Source organism: Littorina saxatilis, linkage group LG4, assembly GCF_037325665.1.
Source record: "Littorina saxatilis isolate snail1 linkage group LG4, US_GU_Lsax_2.0, whole genome shotgun sequence".
Lineage (NCBI taxonomy): Eukaryota > Metazoa > Mollusca > Gastropoda > Littorinimorpha > Littorinidae > Littorina > Littorina saxatilis.
This window is the reverse complement of record NC_090248.1, coordinates 22,065,687-22,093,186: the sequence shown is the minus strand read 5'-3', so window position 1 is coordinate 22,093,186 and position 27,500 is coordinate 22,065,687. Positions and strand designations below refer to the sequence as shown.

The 27,500-nt window shown below is 43.1% G+C and overlaps 1 protein-coding gene and 1 long non-coding RNA gene across 2 annotated transcripts in view; both read right to left on the bottom strand.

The window, feature by feature from the left end:
- LOC138964245 (uncharacterized) overlaps positions 1–27,500 on the bottom strand; it is a 421,872-nt gene that overhangs the window by 388,909 nt on the left and 5,463 nt on the right. The window lies entirely within an intron of this gene.
- LOC138964235 (uncharacterized) lies at positions 19,909–22,663 on the bottom strand. The gene is made up of 3 exons (XR_011455056.1): positions 22,264–22,663; positions 20,632–21,983; positions 19,909–20,351 (listed from the first exon to the last, which is right to left on the bottom strand). It is a non-coding gene; the product is annotated as an uncharacterized lncRNA (long non-coding RNA).

The window sequence follows — 27,500 nt, the reverse complement described above, 5'->3', positions numbered from 1 at the left end:
CTTTAGCGCCTCCGCGTGATGTTTGACGTCATAGAGAGAGTGGCGGGTGTAACCAGTCACGGGATTTGCCTCCCTTGTCATTCCGCAGTGGCAGCTATAGCTATAAGGTTCAGCGTTTTCAGGTTGCGGAATAATATGCAGGTTATATCGGGAATGCAAGTTGATATAGTGCCTCCGCATGATTTGCATGTTGGCGATCCCGGATCAGCTCAGCAATGGCTTTTTTTTTGCGCAGTACGGCCAAAAAGTCCAGTTAATTCGTGGTCAGGGTGTTTTTCGTTCTGTGAATGACGACTGTTTGTGATCAATTAAGTATTATACTTTTCCATCAACAAAAAATGTGACGAACGAAGCACATGAAAAACAAAATATATATAATGAGAACCGGATGACGGTTGTGTAACTGCGACCTACTCCATGTATTTGGTTCACCCTCAAAATGAGAGCTGACAGAAAGAAGTACTTCCACACTTAATTACCTTCGCCAGTCCGGGTTATCGACTACACACGGAAGACATCATGGTGCCGTGCGGACCCAAGCTTCTCAAAGATGCACGCTTTTCCTTCTTTGAGAAACATAGGTCCGCACGGCCCCACGATGTTTCTAGTCTAAATTTGACCTCTTTAAAAAAAAAAACATTTCTCGCTGACATAAGAGCGTTTTAGATGCCTGAGGCATTCTTAAAAGCTCATTAAAAAATTCCAACTAGTTTAAGAGATATTTGCAATGAAACACCCTTCTGGGTCCGCCCACACGGACCCACGACCACCGGCGAAGGTTTAAGCAAGTGGGTTTGCACGAGCTAATCATCAATTGTTCCTTGTTCCAGCTGAACTTTTTCTTGAATGATCTTTTCTGTGCAGTTTCGTAGCCTGTCAAAGTGTCGACATGTCATGTTCCGCTTGTCGGCCTACCCCACTTGTATGTCTGCTCGACTGTCTGTCTGTCTGTCTGTGTGTCTGTCTGTCTTCCTCTTTATCTCGTTCTTTTACATTGGCTTCCTCTTGCGTAATAACTCTCTCTCTGTGTCTCTGTCTCTGTCTGCTTCTCTCTCTCAGCTATTTCGTTGTTGTGTCTGAACCTGCTCCGCCCCCCCCCCCCCCACCCACCCCCCAAAATAATCAAACAAATCAGAGCAATTCAGCTCTCTCTCTCTCTCTCTCTCTCTCTCTCTCTTCTCTCTCTCCCTCTTTCTCTCCCCCCCCTCTCTCTCTTCTCTCTCCCTCTTTCTCTCTCCCTCTCTCTCTCTCTCTCTCTCTCTCTCTCTCTTCCTCTTTCTTTCTCCCTCTCTCTCCCCTCTTTTCCTCTCCTTCCCCTACCCTTCCGTCCGGACTGACTTGTCCATACCAGACCACACAACCATTGACATTTTAGTCGCTTCACGGAGGGGTCCCCGACGGCACAGCGGGGAGTGCTGTCAGGTCCATGATGTCCACGACTCGCCAGGAAGTCTGCCTCTGTTCCCGTCACAAGCGGAAATGAGTTTGTCTTGTGCACTTTTTGTGTTGGGACAAAAAAGTCAAACAACAACAACAACGGGTCGAAAAGTAAACGAGGAAGTTGCAAGGGGTAAGGGGTGGTGTGGTGTGTGTGTGAGTGTAAATGTGTGTGTGTGGCGGGGGGGGGGGGGGTCAGTGTGTGTGAGTGTGTGTGTATGTGTTGCTTTGTGTGTGTGTGTCTGTGTGGATAAGGAGGTGTCTTTCTTACATTTTTGGGACGAACAAAATAAAAATGCCTCAAAAACGACAGGTTATAACAAATAATTACTGACAATAAGGTAGGAAAACAGACCATGTATATCAGCAATATTTATCACCAAGGTAACAATGACGCGTTACACTTACGGCTACACGACGATGTAAACCACCTGAGATCTGTCCAGGAGGCTTTGGCGTGGGATAAGATCGTCCCTCCACTTGGACACGTGTGACAGGGGAGGCTACTGCTCCTTTCACAGCAGACTCTGCACCCGAGTTGTTGGCCTTTAAGTCAACACCGGTGGATTGTGGAATTCTGTTTGTGATGGGGTCTGGTGGTTTCCGATTGTCTGTATGTTCATGGAAACCTTCGGGTTTGCATAACAGTTTTTATAGGGTTAAGAAATTAGCCCGAACATTTTCAATCCTGTTTGATTGCACTTCGCCTCCCGAGGTGATCGTAGTGTTACGGCACTCGGTTACATCTGGCGCTGCGAGCAGGATGGGACTCGGCATGATATGTTCAGGTAATGGCATAATATGACCACTGAACATTTTCGTGCTGTTCCCATTCTGCGAACTTGAGATGGACAGTGGTCCCCCGGTTCGGAACTTCGGGACGAAGTTCATTCAAATGGGGGCGATTGTGACAAGGGAGGCTACCGCTCCTTTCACAGCAGACTATGCACCCGAGTTGTTGGCCTTTAAGTCAACACCGGTGGATTGTGGAATTCTGTTTGTGATGGGGTCTGGTGGTTTCCGATTGTCTGTATATTCATGGAAACCTTCGGGTTTGCATAACAGTTTTTTTTATAGGGCTAAGAAATTAGCCCTAACATTTTCAATCCTGTTTGATTGCACTTCGCCTCCCGAGGTGATCGTAGTGTTACGGCACTCGGTTACACACGTACACACAGTCAACAGCCTGGTGGCTTACACTGCAGAGTGGGGATTTATTAGTGAATTCATTTGGAGATTTGGAAACGGTTTCAGTTACCAATCTGAATCACCCAAACATTTTCATTTTCGGTATATGTATGAATTGAAATGGAACGATCCGAATGCAGTTTTATAGCCAGTGTAGAAGTCTACGCAGCTCTGGCAAAGTTGCGTATTATAGTTTGCACTTAGATCTTCACCCTTTCCTTGCCACCCCCCACCCCCCCCCCCCCCCCGGCCCCCCACCCCCTCAGAAAAAAAGAAGAAGTGGAACGATCCGAATGCAGTTTTTAGCCCTTGTAGAAGTCTACGCAGCTCTGGTAAAGTTGCGTATTATAATTTGCACTTAGATATTCACCCTCCCCTTACCCTACCCCCCCCCCCCCCCCCTCCCCCAGAAAAAAAGAAGAAAACAAATCCCGAAATACACCCAAAGAAGAAAAAAGCATATCGTCCCCTTTTTCTTTTTCTTCCAACTCACCCCCCCCCCCCCCCGCTTCCCCCCCCCCCCCCCCGCCCTCTTCTACATTCCACCTCCTACCAACCATCTATATAGTGCACCCACTGCACAACAAATGACGACATTTAATAGAATTGTGCAGTGCAGGGCACTGTTTATTTCGTACGTTCTCTTTTATCTATATCAACCCCGTCTGGTGTCCTCGTGTAAGAGCCAGAGCGTGCGGGTTTCAATGCGATAAATGTAAACTAAATCACTCCTTCAAATGCAACCCTCAAAGGCATCGCTCGGCAGACTGCACGAAGATGCACGTGCAAGGCGCAGAACTAGAATGATGCATTGAAAGCGGAGGAGCAGAAGGAGAATTAAAAAGGGAAAACATAATGATACAACGATTTTGCTCACCCCATAATGCCCTTGGGGAAAAAAAGAGGGAAACAATATCTGAAGACAATAAAATGAGTTAACGAAAAGAATATGAAGAATTATAAAAGAAGAAGTGTGAGAGAGAGAGAGAGAGAGAGAGAGAGAGAGAGAGAGAGAGAGAGAGAGTGTGTGTGTGTGTGTGTGTGTGTGTGCGTGCGTGCGTGCGCGCGCGTGTGTGTGTGTGTGTGTGTCTGTGAGTGTGTGCGTGCGTGCGTGCGTGCGTGTGTATGTGTGTATGGAAAGCCGTTTGGCTCATAACTATTACAGCTGTAATTTAAAATAAATACACCTGTATTTAATGCTAAATACAGCTGTATTTAATAATAAATACACCTGTATTTAAAAATAAATACACCTGTAATTTATAATAAATACACATGTATTTAATAAAAAAATACACCTGTAATTAATAAAAAAAATACACCTGTAATTAATAATGTATACTTATTGTATACGTTTAAGAAATAAATACAGCTGTATTTATCATTAAATACAGGTGTATTTATTTTAAATTACAGCTGTAATAGTTATGAGCCAAACGGCTTTCCATATGAGTGTGGGTGTGCGTGTGTGCGCACGCGTGAGTACAACACACACATACAACCCCCCCCTCCCTCCCCCTATACACACACAAACACATCATGTAGACTTTTTCATAACGTCTACCCCACTCGATCTCTACCCTGGTGAAAAAACACATGTACGTCTTGACGCCTTCAGTCTTATCACTGCTTGCCTCGGGTTGCCATTTTTTTACTCGCCGAACATGAGTCGGGGGAAAGAAGGAGGGATAGGGGGAGGAAAACGAAAGGGGTAGAGACAAGATGGAGCATGGAGGCATCATGCGTAGGAGTGTGTTTTGGCAGTTACCATCTTTTGTCTTGTCTATTTTAGCTTGCGTGCACTCGCCAAGGAAACTCGACACCCCTCGGCACGCGCTTTGTGTCTGTCTGCCGCAGAGCTTGACGGGAGGGAGGGAGGGAGAGAGAGAGAGAGGGAGGGGAGAGGAGGGGGGTAGAGCTCTGACTGAAGTAAATTGTTTTGAACTCTTTGCACACAAAAATAGAAGAAAAAGAAGACAATAAACACAAAAGAAAGAAAATAAATTCTCCGTTGAATTATATAGTGTTTCTACTTTTATTGAAAAGAAACAATTAGGTTTTAAGCAGAGAGAGAGAGAGAAGAGAGAGAGAGAGAGAGAGAGAGAGAGAGAGAGAGAGAGAGAGAGAGAGAGAGAGAGAGAGAGAGAGGAGAGAGAGAGAGAGAGAGAGAGAGAGAGAGAGAGAGAGAGAGAGAGAGAGAGAGAGAGAGAGAGAGAGAGAGAGAGATTGGTTTCGTCTGAAATGTCAGATCCCAACACGGAAAGTAAGACGCTGCGTACGCCTGCTAGTGGAATGTTGGCTATGTGCTCTACTGACTCGTACAAAATGTTCATCTTGCAAACCAAAACAGACATGGGTAACGTCTCTAAAAAAAACTTTGTAATTCGTATAAGGCCTACTTTTATCCTGTGCAAACCCTATAGTTGTTTAAAAAAAATTCTATTTACATCACTAACATTTTGGAGAAAAAATTAATATGTACATGACTTTGCCTGAGCTTAAAATTAATAGATCTAGAATATATTAATATCTTTGGTATGATTCAAAGTTCTTGACAAAATCCGAACATGAGTTATTGTTGTTGTACAAACAAAAGGGTTTAATCAATCAATCAATCAATGACGCTTATATCGTGCATATTCCGTGGGTACAGTTCTAGGCGCTCTGCAGTGATGCCGTGTGAGATGAAATTTTATACGGCCAGTAGATTGCAGCCATTTCGGCGCATATTTACCTTTCACGGCCTATTATTCCAAGTCACACGGGTATAGGTAGACAATTATTAACTGTGCCTAAGCAATTTTGCCAGGAAAGACCCTTTTGTCAATCGTGGGATCTTTAACGTGCACACCCAATGTAGTGTACACGGGGGGAGGGTTCGGACACCGAAGAGAGTCTGCACACAAAGTTGACTCTGAAATAAATTTCTGCCGAACCTGGGATCGAACTCACGCTGACAGCGGCCAACTGAATACAAATCCAGCGCGCTACCAACTGAGCTATATCCCCGCCAGAGACAACCTAACCTCATGCACGTAAGTTATACGCCAGACTATGTCTGTATTCTTCTGTGTTCATCCTCTTCGTTTTCTGTGTGTAACCGAGTGCCGAAACACTACGATCACCTCGGGAGGCGAAGTGCAATCAAACAGGATTGAAAATGTTAGGGCTAATTTCTTAGCCCTATAAAAACTGTTATGCAAACCCGAAGATTTCCATGAACATACAGACAATCGGAAACCACCAGACCCCATCACAAACAGAGTTCCACAATCCACCGGTGTTGACTTAAAGGCCAACAACTCGGGTGCAGAGTCTGCTGTGAAAGGAGCGGTAGCCTCCCCTGTCACATGTGTACTCTTCTTTTTACATTTAGTCAAGTTTTGATTATAGTTTCTTGGTGTCTTTTGGCTGATGAAGACGACAGTAGAAACTAGTCCATGTTCATTTGTTCATGTTGTTGGTTTCTGGTGAGTACTTTTCTATTGTTATCTTGAAAACGTGTTGGTAGTGATCAGTCTCTAGTACGATGGTCAGAGTACATTTACTAGACTGTATTTTATCTGCCAGAGAACAAATGTCAGCCTCGAGACCAATGTGTATAAAAGCCTAGACGGATTTAGGGTATTTTACAAGGAGATCTACACGAAATGAAGAGAGCTATACCATTGAAGTTCTGTAGACACAAAGGACCCAGTCAGCCTCCAGACCAATTGACCGTAAACTTGTCTGGAACCCAGACCGATTGACAACTGGCTGTCTGGAACCCAGTTTGAAACTCAGACTGATCGATACACGGACTGAGTGATACACAACCCCCACTAGGCCATTCAAGTTTAAAAAAAACAACAGTTACTGTGGTCAAACGATTGTATTGTACATCCCTAGACTATGTTCCATTTCTTTTCATCTGTTTTACAATGTACTATCACTGATACTTCCTTGAACATTTAGAAAAATTCGTCTTAAAGTGGGTGTAAGCCTGCGATCGAGCATAGTAACGTTTGTTTATATATTTAGGTCAAACTTTGACCCCGCGTGTATCCAATCAGCGGCGTCAGTTAACAATGCCCCAATCGCAAAAGTGGCCACCATTTTTAATTTATTTACTGCGGTGCTTAGCTCCTGTCCTCTTTTTCAGTTGCTCCCCCCCCCCTCACACCCCTCCCCCTCCCCCCGAACTATCTTAAACCCTGTTCGATTTTTTTTATTCGACATTATAATATTTATAAGGATATCCTTTATTTGCGAAGAATAAAATAAACTTGATTGTTCTATTCACTGACAAAAAAAGGTTGTAGCTGCTCTGTTTTTTTGGTGCCAATTCCAACAAAAATAACTTTATTTTTGTGAATTCGGTTTTCGATGGTGTCTTTGTTTGTTTTTCAGCTGTTTAGACGCTAACCTCAAGTATGTAAGATTTAAGCTGAATACTGCTCACACTGTAGGGTAATAGGCTGATATTCGATTTTTTTTTTTTACAGCAGGGGTTTTAACACGCCGTTCAAATACTTTTCTGTGATCAAAGACAAGAACATTTGAATGCTTGCACGTGCAACGACATAATCTTTCTCGAGTCCAAAGTCCGTCACTGTAGGAGCTAAAAATACCAGACATCTTATTATTTCTCCAAACACATTCGCCAAGAGAAACCCGAGAAGATCAACACATGCAGCCTGACATTGAAAATCGGTTCATGTAACCGCTGCGGCATGCTGCGGCTAGCATCATGCATGCGGCACCGCAATAACACAGCACAGCGAAACGATGATGCAAGTGCTGCAATGCACCAGTGCAGGCTAATGTGACATTTAGCGGCGCCTGCACAATTTGGTTTGACCTTGACAGCGGCAAAAGTGCATGCACGCTTGCCGCGGGGATAGTGTTCACGTGCACATGAATGTGTGCAATGTTTGCTTCCAGTGTCAGTCTGTGCATAGACCTGGACCGCCAACTCGTCACGTGACCCTTCGACTGAGGTTACGACTCTCGACTTTCAGGGGCGCGTCGCGTCCGGTTTGAAAGGCCAGCGATTCGAAGACAGTGAAAAGAAAGCACGCTCCAGTTATTTGTGACAATGGGAGGTGACAATGAACTGGATTTTCCAAAACTCCAAACTAAACTTAACAAAACTCATCGAAAAACATGTTCCATATGCACTTTTGCTGAGTTTATTTTAGCATTTTCAGAACTTACCTCGGCAACTTCGTCCATGTTTACAATCGACACCGGATATCACGTCCCCCTGATTTCTGAAAGGCTTGTAAGCGTAGGTTCCTAAATGCGAGAGGCCGCTACCTCGTAATAGAAAGAAAGAGCGGAGAGAGAGCTAGTTGGCGGTCCAGGATAAATGGTCTATGGTCTGTGCAAAGCCTTTTCACAACTGAACATGTATGCGGTGCATGTATACATGTAATCAACCTTTAATGGATGACGTTTTAATTTTCAGTCAGTGTAAGTTCTACTGAGTAGAAGGCGTCTGTATAATCTCAGGTCATCGGAACCACAATTTATTTTCTGAATTTTGTGTGTGTGTGTGTGTGTGTGTGTGTGTGTGTGTGTGTGTGTGTGTGTTTGTGTGTGTGTGTGTGTGTGTGCAGTGTGTGTGTGCGTGTGTGTGTGTGTGTGTGTGTGTGTGTGTGTGCGTGCATGTGCGCATGTGCGCGTGTGTGCGTGTGGGTGTGCGCTCGCGTGTTTAGAAGATGCCTTGTAAATTCGTACCGAATTTATAAATATTTCTATCACAAGGGCCTTTATTACTCTAAACTTATTTTTTATGTCATAAATAATTATTTCCTTGTCTAGACAATCGCCCTTTTAAATACCTGCAAATATGCATGTCGTCTCGGATGTCGTTCTTGCTTTTGTGGTATCTTCATGCAGCAGCACCTGTTTTTCCTTAATGGGTCTCTTAAATGCTCTTTGAACATTTGTTTTTAATGTGCAAGTAGTTGTGAATGCACCCACGCGTCCGCCTATCTGTCTGCATAAGCGCCTATAATATAGCTGATAGCTATATACGATCATGTGTTTTCCCGGGTCATAGTGTCCCTGACATGTGTATCTATGCCTTTTCCGGTCACTGACACGCATCTTTTAGGCATTCTGATTGCTTGCTTCTGCATATTAAATGCGGCATAAGATTCTCTGGTATCTGCCTGCTGATGTAATGTCAGTCAGCATGATTGTGCATGCCATGTGCTCGTTCATCTTTTCGCTGTATGCTGTTTGCTCGTTTGTGTATCTTTATTTCTATGACTTGTCGCGGTTCTGTCTTTAGGTATATGGTGCTGCTGTCTCAGCTGCTGTATATAAGTCAATATTGCTATTTCATATGTTACGTAGATTGCCATTGGTCAATTGGGTAAAACTAAGCTCATTGCAAAAGTGATATCGACGACATTTCCGTCGATATCAGTTTTGATATCGACGATATCTTTATTGCTTCACTTAAAAAACCCTAAGACACCTACATTTAAAAACCAAACAATATATATTTGAAAATGTAATTATCCCAGAATTTAGTTGAGCAAATGACTCATTAATTTTTGAAAGAAAAGACATGTGGAAATACTGGAAAGTACAAGAAAGGCGTGAACAAAAAGAAATAATAATCAGAGCGGGGAGGGATATGGAACAGCCAAAACTGAGTCTTTACAGTGAATGCAAAATGTCCAGAGAAATAGCAATATATAGGGGAAAGTCGCTAAACCTGGAACAGTTAAGGAGAAACAGCCGTACCAGACCAAAAAAAAAGGATATTGCAAAGCGTTCTTTATAATTATTGTCACATACTAGACTCTATCAGTAAATAAACGAACCACATAAAATAAAAGTCACGCAACTCATCAGACTGATCATAACAAAAATGTCTGCATTTGTTCCAGGTTGGACGCATGGGTGTGTAAAGTGGAACACTGTGTTGTCAAACTCGGAACACATACAAACACACCCTGACTCTCTTTCTAGCCCTGTCTGTGTCTCACACACACACATATACACCCACACACTCTCATTCACACACAAACAAGCACACATTGCCGCACACACAAGATAAATAAATATGTCATAACATTTTGATTAAGCCATTTTATGTAAATGTCTTTTTTTCAACATCATATTTTGATTTTTACCAAGGAAATAACAAATCTGATAACAAATTAAGCCTTAAATGTAAAACAAAAAGATAAATAAGGGCTAGGTCTAAAAAGGACTGAAAAACAAAACCTTAAAAAAAATAAAAGGAAAAAATAGTCAAAGAACCGATTTCGCAGACAATGTCCTTTGTCTTCTACTGTCAGCGCAGTCATCGTGTGATTACTGTGTGCACTTCTGGCACTATAACATATCCTCAGGGGAGTTGGTGCCACACATGAAGCAGTACCACGAAATTTCGCAGCTTCATTTGTACCCCTCTTCTGTTGACAAATAGATATAAAAGGGCTACCTGCCCAATTGACTAAATGTAAAAATCATTACGCATAAAGTCTCAAAGCAAATAACTTAGAACAGATTTAAGAACTGATTTTGCAGACACACAAAAATTGCTAAGTACAGATTTCGAAGTCCTTTTGTCCGCTGCTGTCAGCGCAGTCCTCGTGTGCCCACTGTGTGCACCTCTGGCACTGTATCATGTTCTCAGGGGAGTTGGTGCCACACATGAAGCAGTACCAAGTGCGTTCCCCCGGGATAGAACGCATCGTCGAGAATGTTCTCCTTTTTTCCCTCTGATCAGAAGATATTCCCCTCTTGTAGCTTTTGTAGCTTCATTCTTTTCTCTTTTCTGTTGACCTGCACGCCTTTTTGCAAGTGAAATCTCCAGCTTTTGCTTGTAAGGAGAAGATTGTTTTTTTCGTGATGATGATCTTTTCGACGAGCTTGTGGTTGTGCGTTGCAGGACATCAGCAGCAGGTAAGCTTACATTTGCTGCTGACACCAAGCAATCATAATGACCAGATCTGCAGAATCTCCATGTTTTCGATAAATACCTTTGATGACGTCATATCCGGCTTTTTGTAAAAGTTGAGGCGGCTCTGTCACACCCTCATTTTTCAATCAAATTGATTGAAATTTTTGTAAGGCAATCTTCGACAAAGGCCGGACTTCAGTATTGCATTTCAGCTTGGTGGCTTAAAAATTAATTAATGACTTTGGTCATTAAAAATCTGAAAATTGTAATAATTGTTTTGTTTTTTATATAAAACGATCCAAATTTACGTTCATCTTATTCTACATCATTTCCTGATTCCAAAAACATATAAATATGTTATATTTGGATTAAAAACAAGCTCTGAAAATTAAAAATATAAAAATTATGATCAAAATTAAATTTCCGAAATCGATTTAAAAATAATTTCATCTTATTCCTTGTCGGTTCCTGATTCCAAAAACATATAGATATGATATGTTTGGATTAAAAACACGCTCAGAAAGTTAAAACGAAGAGAGGTACAGAAAAGCGTGCTATGCAGCACAGCAAAACCACTACCGCGCTGAACAGGCTCGTCAGTTTCACTCCGTTTTGCACAAGCGGCGGACTACGGTCATTGTGAAAAAATGCAGTGCGTTCAGTTTCATTCTGTGAGTTACACAGCTTGACTAAATGTAGTAATTTCGCCTTACGCGACTTGTTCTGTCTGTCTCCTCCTTCTATCTCCCCGTCTCTCTCTGTCCCTCTCTCTCTCTCTCTCTCTCTCTCTCTCTCTCTCTCATAATCTCTCTCTTATACTCTCTCTCTATCCATCCCCCTTCCTTTTCTCTCTCTCTCTTTCTCTCTCTCTCTCTCTCTCTCTCTCTCTCTCTCTCTCTCTCTCTCTGTTTGTCCCTATCTCTCTTTTTCTCTCTCTGAGTATCTCTCTCTCTCCCTGCCTATCCATCCCTCTCTCCCCCTCTCTCTCCCTCTCTATCCCTCCTCCCATCTCTCTTTCTCGCTCTTCTCTCTCTCTCTCTCTCTCTCTCTCTCTCTCTCTCTCTCTCTCTCTCTCTCTCTCTGCCCGCCCTCCCCCCTCTCTCTCTGCCCCCTCTCTTTTTTGCTCCCCATGCACTGAGTCTCAATGAGTCGTTGGCCCGGTCATGGCGGTGGTGCAGAGATATGGGAGGAATGCCCTCCACACACATGCACACACACACACACACACACCTTGGCCATGCGAATCGATCAACGGCATGGTGTTATACCTGCTTCACTGCCAGGCCAAGTTCAGGCTTCTGCCTCCCTCTTCTCCCGTTCACATGTATACGCACTCAATCCGCGTTTGACAGACGGACAGACGGACATACTTAATCAGTAATTTTAACTATTTTTTTTATCCAAAGGCACGTGCGCAAGTATCTATGTCTATCTTTGTCTCTGTCTGTCTCTGCCCGTCTGTCCATCTCTGCATAATTATTCTCTCCCTCCTCTCTCTCTCTGCCTCTCTGTGTGTCTCTCTCTGTCTCTCTCTGTCTTTGTGTTAGAGGGGCGGGGAGGGGGGGGGGGGTGTGTGTCTGGTGACAGTTCGAAAAAAAAAATCTTGAGAACGATCATGTTTTTCACTCCAAAGTCAACTCTAATCACACACCCACACACACACACACGCACACACACACACACACTGACGGCAGACAAAACAAAAACATCTTCAGTACAATCATTCTCTGTGCAAACTCAAACAAACTCAAATCTCTCTCTCTCTCTCTCTCTCTCTCTCTTTTGTCCTCTCTTTCTATCTCTGTTTCTGTCTTTCCCTATCTCTGTTTCTGTCTCTCCTCTTTCTCTCTCCTCTCTCTCTCTCTCTCTCTCTCTCTCTCTCTCTCTCTCTCTCTCTCTCTTTTTTGCCCTCTCTTTCTATCTCTGTTTCTGTCTCTCCTCTTTCTCTCTCTCCTCTCTCTCTCTCTCTCTCTCTCTCTCTCTCTCTCTCTCATCCATCTCAGTCTGTCTCCTCTCTGTCTATCTGTCTGTCTCTGTCCCTGCCCACAGCCCAGCCCTACCGCCGACGAGCCACACACACATGTACTTTTAGTGAACATGGACTGGAGAGAGGGGGGAGGAAGGGGAGAGCGGAAGACAAGGCAGGGAGGAAAAGCAAACGGTACCTCCCTGTGCCATTGACCTAGCCTCCCCTGACCCGCATCCCCCGGTCCCTGCCCTGGCGAGGTGAAGAGGAAGGGGGAGGGGGGCTACGGAGGGAGGGGGGAGGGTTAGCGGACGGGAGGTTCAGTCCTTCTACGGAGGAAGAGTGGGAGACTGATAGCTCTCAGCAGCGGCGGCGGTGGCGGGGTGAAGGAGGAGGAGGTGGTGGTGGATGGAAAAGGAGAAGGAGGCGTGGCGAGGAGGATGGAAGGTGAAGCAGTGTGGAGGTTGCGGGGATGGGGGTAAAAAAGTAGTCCCTTTTGCCTCCCCCAGCTCGCGCGCTCCACGGCTGAGAGAGAGACAGCGAGATAGGGTTTTTACACATCGCAGAGAGAGAGAGAGAGAGAGAGAGAGAGAGAGAGAGGTTGGCGAACCCGCCATAGCTTAGCAAGAAACTGAGCCTGAGTGAGACACTGAGCCTGCAGTCTGCCTGAGAGAGAGAGAGAGAGAGAGAGAGAGAGAGAGAGAGAGAGAGAGAGAGAGAGAGCTTGCCTCGTCTAGTACAAGCATAGACATCTAGACGTATATATCTCTGTGAGTATAAGACAGCCAGCACACATAGTAAGCATTCTCCACTGACTCTACACTCCACAGTTGTATGTTCGGTGCTCGTAAAAGCTTGGCACGAGGAACGGTCAGTTTTGGCGCGAAGCTGCGCGTGCTCTGTCCTGAGACTGACCTTTACCCTTCCAACCCCACCCACCACCCTTCTCCTTCCTCTCCCCCCCCCCCCCCGGGAATCTTCTACACCCCAAACCTCACCCTCCTCCCTACCCTCATGCATCATTTGCAATGGGTGCGGGGCCGCCGCTACTGTCTGTGCTGATGACACTAGTGTGATGGTAACCTTTGCAAGGCTCTCCGAAATTCTGCGCCCTGCATAAACTCTTGGGATTTCCTCCGTCCCCACCCTCACCCTATCCCGTACCCACCCACTCCCCCCATCTCCCAAGGGGTAAGGAGGAGAACAATCAAGGGGTCAAGTTGGGGGGAAGGGGGTTTGAAGGGCGAGGGTCAGTTGAGGTCCGGCGGGCGGCGCTGACCGCTAAGTTCAGCAGGTTATTTCAAGACCTCTTCTTGCTTGGCAAGACTTCACTGCTATTATACATGTACGAAAAGCAGCTGCTCGAACTAGAGCTTGTTAGTGGAACCCACCTTTCTATTAAGATTTCAAAAACAAAATTAATTTGTGAAAATCAGGTTTTGAAAAGGAGGGAGTCTTAAAATGGAGGTCAATTGACAGGGATTATGACACACAACAAATCTGAAAAACACGGTCTTCAAAGGAGGTTGGGGGGAAGGGAGTTTTTAATTGGGGCGTTAAAAAAAAAGGGGGGGGGGGGTGGGTTTCTAGTGTACTGAGACCTCCAGTGCCTGTGCAGTGGATGCGGATGGCATGGCAGGCTTTAATTCAATTTACCTCTGGAATTACCAGGACGCCCCGGGGGAATGCTAGGGCTGGGTCTTGAGAGACGCATGTTTCCTAAGTTAGCATAATTGTCACACAAGTGGATAATGTGTGGTCTGTACTGCCAGTGGACACGAAAGTTCAAAACCTGTACAGCGATTAGCCGAACTCTGCAATCTTCCTCTGCGCTGCAGTAGAATTCAATAAGTCGGACTGACTCTCGGTACTTCGTTCCTTTCTTTTCGTTTCAAATCCACTGTCTTATACCCATGTTAAGTAAATGACCTTGGTTTGTCTGTCTGGCGTTTGTACAAGCAGAGTTCTTTTTGCAGAGCAGTTCAGTTTAGTGTTGACATACACAGAATAAGTTAGACTGAAAGATCGGTAGACTGATGTGACTTCAGTCATGGCCAGCTCAGGGCAAGCATGTTTTTGTAGTTTTGAATAGCAGAATCCTGTCTTCGTCGATGTTGTTGTCGATGATGTTCTGATGTTGTTATCGTTGTTGTTGCTGTTGTTGTTGTTGTTGTTATCGTCTTCGTCGTCGTCGTTCTTGTTGTTGTTGTTCAAAAAGGGTGGTTTGGGGTTATTACTAGTCCAATCAAAGACGGCATCGCCAGTTGTCAGTTCAAAACATGCTCGCTCGGTCGTACGCGGCCGAGCTTTCAGCAGAAAGTCCTCGCACCAGAGTTGCTTCCCTTGGACCATAAGGCTGATTTCACTGCAACTCTTCGTAACGTGCAACAAGAAAAAGATCTTTCTATCTGTATAGTTGTCAGAAGAGACTGAATGAATATTGGGCAATTTTTTTGAGAAAATGTTTTTTCTTCTCTGTATTCTGCTTCTTCTTTCTTCGAACTCTTAATAAAGTTTGGGTTAGAATCAATAACTGATCGTGGGATCCACTGATTCTTTTCAACCGTTTACCGGCTCTGCACATGGTTGATCCACTGGAGGTCAAACATGAATTCTCAGACCTACTTCAAGTGGTTTGAGAGCTGCAATTTGCGCCAGTCTTAAATCATAGTATAACTCGCCACGCTTCAAGTTTTGTAGAAGAACAATAATGAAGGTGATGACGATGAAGAAAGACGAAGACGAAGAAGAAGAAGAAGAAGAACTGAAGAGAAGAAGAGGAAACGTAGATGTTTCAGCAATGGGATCGTATTCATTTTAAGTGTGTGTGTGTGTGTGTGTGTGTGTGTGTGTGTGCGTGTGTGTGTGTGTGTGTGTGTGTGCGTGTGCGTGCGTGCGTGCGTGCCGTGTGTGTGTGTGTGTGTGCGTGCGTGCCGTGCGTGCATGCGTGTGTGTGTGTGTGTGCGTGCGTGCCGTGCGTGCATGCGTGTGTGTGTGTGTGTGTGTGTGTGTGTGTGCGTGCGTGCGCGCGTGTGTGTGTGCATGAGTGAGCGTGCGTGCGTGCGTGCATCAGTGCACGGTGTGCATGAGTGAGTGTGCGTGCGTGCGTGCGTGGGTGTGTGCTATATATGCGGCTTGCCTGCTACGGTAAAACAAATCCATGCGCAAATTGCAATCATTGCACCTCGAAACGCTCTCCCCATAATTATTCGTGTTCGTGTTTTGGTCCACTCTAATTATATGTAGACTGTAGACAACATGACACCGTGTTAATCCCAACACTGAGCCGTTCAATATACAGTCTCGATGCGACATGAGCGTTCCAACATATGACGGCATGTTTATGTGCATCCACATATATACTAGTACATGTGCGTAGGTGTTTTTGCTTTCGCAACTGCAGCAGCAGCTGTCAGTATATTGTGATCACTTCTACGCCCGCCCGCACCAAATGTTACCAAGTTTTATAATTATACATCTATGTCACACGCTTTCCTTCTTTGCCACTACTAAAGCAAATGTGTGCAAGATTGTAGGGGAAGGGAGGGCAAGTCGACCCCTCTAACAAATGCAGCTTATACCTCTCGTCTTTTTAAAAAAAAGATTGTTTTTGTTGTAAAACCTGGTGTGTTCTCTTTCGTGTAAGCGTTGTGTGGAATATGAACGATCCAACTGGCACGGTTTTTAAATAAAATATAAAAGAAAAAAATCCTGAAGCATGGACGACTTGCCCTCCATGGAGGGCAACTCGTCCATGGGGGGGCGGGTAATTCGTCCAGGTGGAAAAGGTTGTTCATATTACCCAATAGCATCACCTCGACATATGAAATTGACTGAAGTAACTTTTCTGTGTCAGTTTTGTTAATCGGAAGTGAGAATGACGTCATAATGAGTCGGCCTACGTCAGAAGTCGATCGACGTCTTGGCTATGCAGGGAGGGTGAGTATTTGAAGGGATAGATGTTCAAACATCTATACTTATTAGTTGCTCTGGTTCAAAGCGAAGCAAATGGGAAAATATATTTACAAATTGGACTTGTAATTGATTTGTGTCGCCCATTTCAGGTTGCGTGAACGTGAAATAGTTTAATAGGCCTACTAGTATACGCGCACTTCCAATGACGGGAAAGCGCACCCCCTCCCCCCCCCCCCTCTCTCTCTCTCTCTCTGTCTCTCTCTGTCTCTCTCTGTCTCTGTCTCTGTCTCTCTCTGTCTTAATTAATTAATCAACACACAACTTCGAATATTATTTTTTTAAGGCAACGTTCACTTTTATTTCAAATACATACAAAGAACTTTTACGGGTTCTTCATCTGACACTATTTCTTGGAGATTAAAGAGTCTACACAGACGAGAGAGTGATATGGACCCATAGTCGGGTATTGTGACCCGGGTCGAGTTACACGACAAAGGGGGGGACGAATTACCCGATCATGGTACTCGCTGAACATTGCTATTTACCATTGTTCCTGGGATAGCCTGAGATCTATAACTTTCGACTAGTTGTTATGAAAGCCAAAGCTTTTTTGCAGATCTGGTGCATTTTACGAATCAGCGGCTCCCATGCACTGACTGTTGTTTTTTTCGTGCAACAATTTTAGAGTGGAAACCATCAAAATTGACAAAGACTTACCGTTTTGCTGGGCCCGTTTATTTCGACATTTTTTTTTCTTCAACTGATTCAGGTTGGGTAACTCTGGCTTATGAAATCGATGATAATCACCCCTGCAGTGTCATGTTCTCAAAATCGAGGGGGGACGACATACCCGAGGGGGTCGACTTGCCCTCCCTTCCCCTATGTTACACGCTTTGGAGCATGTGCAAGAACGGATTCAAACTCGAAATCGTCCCTCCAAAAGCCCCCAAATGCACACACGACTTTCATTTCTCCTGCTGTTATCGTTTCTTCTCACCAGTTACAAATTCTTCAACGCTGAGAATACTGAAAACGGCATCCCAGACGACAGTACTGTTTCCATACGCGAATTTAGCTGCCCTTGGAAAGTGGCTCGCTCAGGAGGCCCGGCTGTTAGTCTGAAACTGGAAGGACAGAGTTCTGAACATAGACTGTGACAAAGATCCCGGAAAGAACAAACATTTCGCGGATGCAGACACAGAAAGACGTCATGAAGAATGCGATGCTTCAAAAGATACAGACTGTGACGATACTGTGACGTCATTCACATATACCGAGACGTCATTCATAGTTGTTCGGTCACTTCCGTCAAAAAGTAGATCTCTCGACAATGGCTGCTCCTGTGTTTAGGTTTGTCAAGCTTGAGTACGCAAAACGTGTTTGTTCTCTCCTCTGTTGAAGCTGTGAGACATAAATCAGGGATCGCGTTTACGCACGATTTTTGCGTATTTGACGCATTTTAAAAGTCGCTGACGCGTTTTTTTCGCCGCGCCGCGTAAGCCATACGCAAAAATATGGTAACTTTTTCTTGTCTTCACGCAGCGCTTTTGCTCTGACTTAATAATCACCCGATCCTGAAACTGACTATAGGGCTCGAGAAGTGACGACACACATGAAATCTGCGCGTCAAAACTAAAGTCCGTTTCTTTTTGCATCGAAGTATCGCAAACGAACGTAACGAGGGTATTACCAGATGATGTCTTGTCGGATAATGAAACAGACATTAGCTGCTCTCCCATCTCGCGCTTCCAAAAGGCGGAAAGTGTGTCTAGTCGTATTAGAGCGGGAAACAAACTCGCAAGGCCCGAAGGTTGGAGACAGCAGGGGTGTTATTCGACAGGCGTGCGCGGAGTTCGACAGGAAAACTCGCCGTATTTAGGTAAGGAGTGTCTTTAAGTCTTTCGTGCGTGTTTTGTTTGTGTCTGTACGTGTTTTCGTAGTATGCAAAAATATTGGTCCGTGACGCGTTTTTTTCGTTTCGTTGCGTATGACTTACGCGTTTTTTAAAAAGCTAGCGCGATCCCTGATAAATGCTATTCCGACTTGGTCGTGTGACAGAGTTTTCTTCCACACTCGATTAGCTAATGTCTAACTCAGCCTCACGGCTTCGTTAGACAATCAACGTAATCTCGTGTGGAAGAAAACGTCTGTCACAAGACCAAGTCCGAATAGCAGGTACCGGGTAATAACGCACATATACACATGGCTGTATGGGACTTTTTGGTTTGAAGGCCAGAGGAGGTCATGATTTGGGGTGGGGATGTGGAGCTGAGGACAGATCAGATGTGACACTGAGAGAAAGCAGTATGAACCGGTTGTTACCAGTTGCAGTACAACATAATATCGTGTTTACTTTCAAATACTGCTGATCAAGCATTTCCTATACCGCGGACTTTGACTTTTGTGTTCTCCGCGTCGGCTTTAGTGTGCGTGTATTGATTGATAAAGTACACCAGATGTTTGGGAGCGGGATTTGGTTTTTATTGTCTAGCTTCTTCCCTAAAATAGCCTGAGTGAGTGAGTGGGCGTTATATGTTTGGCTAGCATGTGAGCGAACAGGAATAGTGTCTACTCGCATCTGGGAATACCTAAATACCTAAATGCCTTTACGTTCGCGGGGTAATATTGTGGGCAGTTTTACTTTCTTTAGCTGGTCGGTAGAAACAAGTCGCGTAAGGCGAAACTACTACATTTAGTCAAGCTGTGGAACTCACAGAATAAAACTGAACGCACTGCATTTTTTCACAATGACCGTAGTCCGCCGCTTGTGCAAAACGGAGTGAAACTGACGAGCCTGTTTAGCGCGGTAGTGGTTTCGCTGTGCTGCATAGCACGCTTTTCTGTGCCTCTCTTCGTTTTAACTTTCTGAGCGTGTTTTGAATCCAAACATATCATATCTATATGTTTTTGGAATCAGGAACCGACAAGGAATCAGATGAAATTGTTTTCAAATCGATTTCGGAAATTTAATTTTGATCATAACTTTTATATTTTTAATTTTCAGAGATTGTTTTTAATCCAAATATAACATATTTATATGTTTTTGGAATCAGGAAATGATGTAGAATAAGATGAACGTAAATTTGGATCATTTTATATATAAAAAAAAATTTATTACCATTTTCAGATATTTAATGACCAAAGTCATTGATTAATTTTTAAGCCACCAAGCTGAAATGCAATACCGAAGTCCGGCCTTCGTCGAAGATTGCTTTACAAAAATGTCAATCAATTTGATTGAAAAATGAGGGTGTGACAGTGTCGCCTCAACTTTTACAAAAGGCCGGATATGACTGTTACGAAGCGGTTTACTCGTATTTTTGGTAATGTTATGGAGTGGTATAGCCCGGTTTTTAGACAATCATAAATGCCTCTACACAACTCTATAAATTTAGTATTTGTTTACAGACTTGAATGTAATCTGAATAGTTGTCCGCTACCGTAGCTGACAAGGCACAAGCGCACACGCACTCACACACGCAAAAACCTGGTGTTAAATGGATCTTGACACTGCCAAGACTAATTATTATTAGTTTACAAAGCTTTTTACATCACAAAATCATTTCCGGGCTTCGACCAGTACTCTAGGCCGACAACACCGCAAGAAACTCTACAGTCCAAGACGCAGACACCTTTTGGCTCAAACAAAGCAGCTTAACAGGTAAGACGAATAGGTATTCTACTGTACGTTACCCTACTGCCATCTTTCGGCTTTCAAGATGTTGGTATGGCTGTAAGTCCTTCAGACGACTGACAAGGATGCACCAGTCCTCACGACACCGCAACCATTGCTTGACGTAGTCCTTGATCCTTCCAGTTCGTCTCGGCGGCTAACTGTAGAACTCTGCCAGCTCTCCATGCCATGGTCATGTACATCAAGCCGCAGTTGACTGGTTCAGTTCAGCCTCCGTCGATGAAACCCTCCAGTTGGAAACACTGTAAAGTTTATAGTCCATAAATCAACTTGTCTTTAGTTTCTTTCACTCGCACAATAAAAATACTCACTCGTCCAACATATTAAGCTGCATGAGCCAATATAATTATTTACACGTTAATTCCTGTTTTCTAAAGCCAAGAAAACGTTACGTAAAACCCTCACATGTTTAAGCAGTGTAGCACAATAGCTTAGGCCTACACAATAACATTAAACACAGAAACAGTCACTCTTCTCACATACGACAGCATGACATGAAAATATAACCGGTTTCAAACATACCTCAAAAGAGTGTAAAGCCAACATTTAGTACAGTCGCCGGCCTGGCATGAATATGAAAATGGAAGATATCACGTAGACTGATAGGGAAAGTTCGTCAGTCTTCATCCTTCTTCAGTCAGATACCTAAAACAGGAGCCCGTCTGCTAACGTGTTACGAAAAACATGAGTCGAGCTTGGCTCCTTGACGGCGACTGATTTTACAAAGTCGTTCTTGCTATGACATTGCCAGTGAGCTGTCGCCTGCATTACTTGCACGTGAAAAACCTTGTCAGTTACACAAGGTTCAACTGCGGTCAACGCGATGGTATGCAGCCTATAGCCCTTTCCAATGTCTGACCATCGCTATAGTCTATTCTATTTACTACAATACACATTACCAAAAATACGAGTAAACCGCTTCGTAACATCACCCCCTTTCCTCAAAAGAAAATGAATTGTTGAAAAAACGATGAAATTTTCTGAATCTCGATCAGAGATTATCCAAAAAGTCAAAAAAATTATATACTGGCGTCATGTTCAGAAGCTGTTTAAAAAAATATCATGAATGAAACTCGAGTAAGACCTTGGCCTTGCAAGAATATGCCAGTCAACACATCAAATCAAAAATCAAATCAAATCTGAAAATGTTACTGGACAAACAGGACACACAAAACAATCATTCACACCCGTGTCAACGCACGTGCCTTGAGATAGAAAACAATACTGCTAAAGGGTCAAACAAACAAACACTATTGGGCGCCAGATGTTATGGAGTGGTATAGCCCGGTTTTTAGACAATCATAAATGCCTCTACACAACTCTATAAATTTAGTATTTGTTTACAGACTTGAATGTAATCTGAATAGTTGTCCGCTACCGTAGCTTACAAGGCACAAGCGCACACGCACTCACACACGCAAAAACCTGGTGTTAAATGGATCTTGACACTGCCAAGACTAATTATTATTAGTTTACAAAGCTTTTTACATCACAAAATCATTTCCGGGCTTCGACCAGTACTCTAGGCCGACAACACCGCAAGAAACTCTACAGTCCAAGACGCAGACACCTTTTGGCTCAAACAAAGCAGCTTAACAGGTAAGACGAATAGGTATTCTACTGTACGTTACCCTACTGCCATCTTTCGGCTTTCAAGATGTTGGTATGGCTGTAAGTCCTTCAGACGACTGACAAGGATGCACCAGTCCTCACGACACCGCAACCATTGCTTGACGTAGTCCTTGATCCTTCCAGTTCGTCTCGGCGGCTAACTGTAGAACTCTGCCAGCTCTCCATGCCATGGTCATGTACATCAAGCCGCAGTTGACTGGTTCAGTTCAGCCTCCGTCGATGAAACCCTCCAGTTGGAAACACTGTAAAGTTTATAGTCCATAAATCAACTTGTCTTTAGTTTCTTTCACTCGCACAATAAAAATACTCACTCGTCCAACATATTAAGCTGCATGAGCCAATATAATTATTTACACGTTAATTCCTGTTTTCTAAAGCCAAGAAAACGTTACGTAAAACCCTCACATGTTTAAGCAGTGTAGCACAATAGCTTAGGCCTACACAATAACATTAAACACAGAAACAGTCACTCTTCTCACATACGACAGCATGACATGAAAATATAACCGGTTTCAAACATACCTCAAAAGAGTGTAAAGCCAACATTTAGTACAGTCGCCGGCCTGGCATGAATATGAAAATGGAAGATATCACGTAGACTGATAGGGAAAGTTCGTCAGTCTTCATCCTTCTTCAGTCAGATACCTAAAACAGGAGCCCGTCTGCTAACGTGTTACGAAAAACATGAGTCGAGCTTGGCTCCTTGACGGCGACTGATTTTACAAAGTCGTTCTTGCTATGACATTGCCAGTGAGCTGTCGCCTGCATTACTTGCACGTGAAAAACCTTGTCAGTTACACAAGGTTCAACTGCGGTCAACGCGATGGTATGCAGCCTATAGCCCTTTCCAATGTCTGACCATCGCTATAGTCTATTCTATTTACTACAATACACATTACCAAAAATACGAGTAAACCGCTTCGTAACAATGACGTCATCAAAGACATTTATCGAAAAAATCAAAAAATAGTCTGGGGATATTATATCCAGGAACTCTCATGTAAAATTTCATAAAGATCGGTCCAGTAGTTTACTCTGAATCGCTCTAAACACAGACACACACACACACACACACAGACACACACACACACACACACACACACACACACACACACACACACACACACACAGACAGACAGACACACATAGACCACGACCCTCGTCTCGATTCCCCCCTCTATGTTAAAACATTTAGACAAAACTTGACTAAATGTAAAAAGAGCTGTTAACGGTTATTGATTCATTACAAAGTCTACATACCATATATAGAAGGGTGGGTGTGAGTGTATGGGTGTGGGCCGTGTGGAGACTTAAATACGTTGAATTTGGCACATACGCGCACGCACGCACGCACGCACACACGCACGCACGCACACACACACACACGCCCACACACACACACACACACTCTGACACACACAAACACACACACACACACCATGGCATTTACTGAGACGCCATCAAAAACTCGCATTTTTCCCATTCACCTCGTTTCCCCCCCCCCCCCCTCCCTCCGCCCCTCCTATTGCCACTGCATCTCTATCCATACTCACAACAACTACACCATACAGAAATATCTTCACTTGATATAAACAAGGAAAGAAAGCATCAGACCTGTCATGAATGTGCAATTATACCCATCGAACGATGACATTACTGGCGCATGTTCAAATAAAAACGGTTTATTACCAATTCAGTGCCGCATATGGCTTTTTGACCAATCAGGACGGATTCTAGGTGACCCTCTAAATGTTATAACGTTCAGGCAGGGACCCTTTTTGTTTATCACGCTAAAAATGAACAAGACAAAGTAAAAATGTAAGTCAACAATATCAGCGTGATTTATTCTAAAGAATGACACTTCAAATGCTGTCAGGTAATACTCTCTTTATCTAAAAAATACCGAAAAGCGAGTTTTGTCGGTGGGTGCGTAACGGAACAGCAAGGCACCGCCCATCGTCTGAGTGTGCAATGCCGACCGCTCACTTGAAATCTAAATGATCAAAGTTCGGTAAAATCAATTGAAATTGCGCCACTCGCTTTACATCAAATGTATCTTTACGTCATTTTCCATCCGTCTGGAGTCGGTTCTAAATCTGTCGCTCTCTGTTCAACGAGAAAAAGCGAAGCAACCGAAACGCATGTTCAACATGGTTTATCTTGTGAGATTGTTGTGTGTCAAAGGCATTTGACCTGTGAATATTCATCACGTCAGGTGTGTTACTCTGATTGGCTGACTCAGGTCACGAGAATTCTTTGACTGACAGGCATAATAAGGTAGAAGTGCTCAAGTTCCCATTGCGGCTGTTCTGTCTAATTCGCGGGGTTGCTTCGAAATTTCTTTTGGTCGAATTAAACGGTAATAAAACCGTTATTTCTAATATGCTGACTGTTAGCAAATGATAACACATGTCTCACAAACGATATCAGCATTCGCCTAAAAGGCTCATGCTTGATATCTTTTTTCTCGACATGTCTTGTTATCATTTGCTAACAGTCAGCATATTAGAAATAACTCATAATATCATTGCGTCGAGAGTCACGTGCGTGTTTTTCCTAAAACGGGTCACGTGTTTTGTGACCAGTGGAAAGATCATAAAGACATACGGTATCGATAAACATTTTTTTTAAACCACCCACACAAAACCAACAACACCAAGTCGTCTCTTTTTGACCCTCTTGTTTGAAGCGAAATCTCTGACGTCAAAAGCCAAGCTAAGTTCCAAAAGACGTCATATATACCGTGAATAATGGCGTCACGTAAAATTTCTGTCACTTATCATGCATGTATTCCGACGAAGTGACAAAGAATTTCGAGAACGAAGTTTGTCTCGGTGACTTCAACATAATTATCAACAAAGGAAAATGAATCGTAAGGTCACCGCCAGGCTGTGCATGTATCGGTATCGTATATTATTAAATACAACCCTGCAGTACAGGAGTGGAAAGAATAGTGTGTTATAAAATCATCCCAATGAATAAGGTTAGTCTCCCTCACAATCGGAGTTCTACATTTCAAGAACACTGTGGATTTTTGTGTTAATTAATTGTATGGAAGGTGCCATTTAGACATTATACACCAAAGTCAGTATGTACATTTTACAAAGTAACTTGAAGCACAGACCACATTTTTCCGATTTGTCACCAACTCGCCATGTGCACGTGCCATATAAAAGCAAACCAGGATGTATTTCATTTTTGTCTGGAAATAGTCAAAATACAATTGTCAAAACCACCTGGCTGAAGTCGCCTACACACGTTCTCTTTTAATTAACCGTAACAGTATAGCTGAAAAATGATACTTTTTACGACTAGTTTAATTTCAAGGTTTGGGTATGCATTATAAATATACATCACTAGTGGTACCCGTGCTACGCACTTTGTGTGCTGCGCATGCGATGTCATTTTGTTGGTTATGTGCTTGTGAAAATGTTGTTTGCACCCCTCCCCCCCCCCCCCCCCCCGCACATTATCCCGCATATAATGAATTATATTCTCTTGGTGAAAAATAAAATGTTAACCCTTACACCGGTGCAATTCTGTAACACATGTTACATAGCCACTGGTGAATTAACAGAGAGAAAAATAACAAAAAACAGTCATATAGGTTTTCGCATCAATGGGAGGTAATCGGAACTGACCAAAAAGACTGCGCGACCGCACGCGACTATACAAACAAACAAAATAAAATACAGCAGGTATGGCGTTTGCATGAATCCATGATTACGTCTACATGAACAACAGTGATAAAAGTGCGCATCTCTTCCCAGCCGTGCAGCGCTTTGAAAGTTGGAAGCATTAAAATTTAAACGGGTAAAAAGCCATCGTGAAGATACGAAAAAAAGTATGACGTGTAAAATACTTAATGATTCAAACGCATAGTATAACATATGTAACTGACAACAGAAAATATATACATGGTTCACACACACAATCGAGTGCACACATCCATGCTTATTTAAAGTCATGTACACACACACATACATACATGGCATCAAGCAACACACAATTAAATGACACATATGGAATATGGAAAACGTATAATGGACATGAACATGGCAAGTAATTTACACCGTTACCTACTATAAAATTGATGATATATATATATACCACTCACTTGCTATTCGCCTAAAAGCTTGCAGTGTGCTGTGACACATATAAGAAACCAGAAGAAAAAAGGACTTTACTTTGGCGAAAAGAGCATATGCTGCTTATTTTTGTACATAACTGCTATAACTGTATTTTTTCCGAACACTTACATGTAAAAAACATAGAGATATATCTTACCATTTCACTAAGACAGCCAAAATAACGGTCAAATTAAGGGGAGATCATGATGACGTACATGTCTATGGTTGCACCGGGGGAAAATATTTAGTCGCTGGAACCTATAAGGTTATACGGCGACTTATCAGGTGATAATGTTTCGAACTTATCTTTTAAAAATTAAGTAAACAAATCTATGGAATATTTTGGAGTTCCAATAACAGATAAACAGATCTATCTATCTTCTTATATAGGTTTTCGCATCAATGGGAGGTAATCGGAACTGACCAAAAAGACTGCGCGACCGCACGCGACTATACAAACAAACAAAATAAAATACAGCAGGTATGACGTTTGCATGAATCCATGATTACGTCTACATGAACAACAGTGATAAAAGTGCGCATCTCTTCCCAGCCGTGCAGCGCTTTGAAAGTTGGAAGCATTAAAATTTAAACGGGTAAAAAGCCATCGTGAAGATACGAAAAAAAGTATGACGTCTAAAATACTTAATGATTCAAACGCATAGTATAACATATCTAATTGACAACATTGACAACAGAAAATATATACATGGTTCACACACACAATCGAGTGCACACATCCATCCATGCTTATTTAAAGTCATGTACACACACACACACACATACATACATACATGGCATCAAGAAACACACAATTAAATGACACATATGGAATATGGAAAACGTATAATGGACATGAACATGGCAAGTAATTTACACCGTTACCTACTATAAAATTGATGATATATATATACCACTCACTTGCTATTCGCCTAAAAGCTTGCGGTGTGCTGTGACACATATAAGAAACCAGAAGAAAAAAGGACTTTACTTTGGCGAAAAGAGCATATGCTGCTTATTTTTGTACATAACTGCTATAACTGTATTTTTTCCGAACACTTACATGTAAAAAACATAGAGATATATCTTACCATTTCACTAAGACAGCCAAAATAACGGTCAAATTAAGGGGAGATCATGATGACGTACATGTCTATGGTTGCACCGGGGAAAAATATTTAGTCGCTGGAACCTATAAGGTATAACACATGTTACATAGCCACTGGTGAATTAACAGAGAGAAAAATAACAAAAAACAGTCATATAGGTTTTCGCATCAATGGGAGGTAATCGGAACTGACCAAAAAGACTGCGCGACCGCACGCGACTATACAAACAAACAAAATAAAATACAGCAGGTATGACGTTTGCATGAATCCATGATTACGTCTACATGAACAACAGTGATAAAAGTGCGCATCTCTTCCCAGCCGTGCAGCGCTTTGAAAGTTGGAAGCATTAAAATTTAAACGGGTAAAAAGCCATCGTGAAGATACGAAAAAAAGTATGACGTCTAAAATACTTAATGATTCAAACGCATAGTATGACATATGTAATTGACAACATTGACAACAGAAAATATATACATGGTTCACACACACAATCGAGTGCACACATCCATCCATGCTT